Source organism: Octopus bimaculoides, chromosome 7 (assembly GCF_001194135.2).
Source record: "Octopus bimaculoides isolate UCB-OBI-ISO-001 chromosome 7, ASM119413v2, whole genome shotgun sequence".
In the NCBI taxonomy this organism is placed as follows: domain Eukaryota; kingdom Metazoa; phylum Mollusca; class Cephalopoda; order Octopoda; family Octopodidae; genus Octopus; species Octopus bimaculoides.
In genome coordinates, this window is record NC_068987.1 from 72,703,717 (window position 1) to 72,704,398 (window position 682).

The 682-nt window shown below is 31.1% G+C and overlaps 1 protein-coding gene across 1 annotated transcript in view; it reads left to right on the forward strand.

The window, feature by feature from the left end:
• Window positions 1–682, forward strand: part of LOC106868356 (uncharacterized) — a 32,610-nt gene continuing 31,928 nt past the window's right edge. Inside the window, exon 1 of the mRNA XM_014913571.2 lies at window positions 1–121. The gene's annotated coding sequence lies outside the window, so the exon portion shown is untranslated. The remainder of the gene's footprint in view (window positions 122–682) is intronic.

The following is a 682-nucleotide window of genomic DNA, read 5'->3' on the forward strand; positions in this document are numbered from 1 at the left end:
ATATTTACATACTTTAATTTAGTTCTCAAACCTTCAACCTCAATCAATGGATATTTTCCTTCAACTGCTATTACACTGCTACAACTACTGTGAAGATGGACTTCTCTACCATCACATTTATGTAAGTTTGTCTTGCCTTTTTGTTTGTCTTCTTTAAAAAACAACAACATTATATAGAAATGAATATTTATGCATCTTTGTGAATTATGTATGTACTTATGCCTGTTTTTATATGTGGTGTTTTTATTTCCTGTTTTTCTTTGTGTGTGTGTGTTTAATTATTAATATGTATGTATATATGTGTACCTTTATGTGTGTTCACTGGCTTTTGTATGTGTGTGTGTATTGTTAAATATTTCCTGGTTCCTTAAGTGCATATCTGTCTGTTGTTATATATATATATATATATGTGTGTGTGTATGCATATATATGTGTATATATATGTATATATGCATATATATGTGTGTATATATATATATATATATATATATATGTATATATGTAGATATCATCATCATCATCGTTTAACGTCCGCTTTCCATGCTGGCATGGGTTGGACGATTTGACTGAGGACTGGTGAAACCGGATGGCAACACCAAGCTCCAATCTAATTTGGCAGAGTTTCTACAGCTGGATGCCCTTCCTAACGCCAACCACTCAGAGGTATATATATATATATATA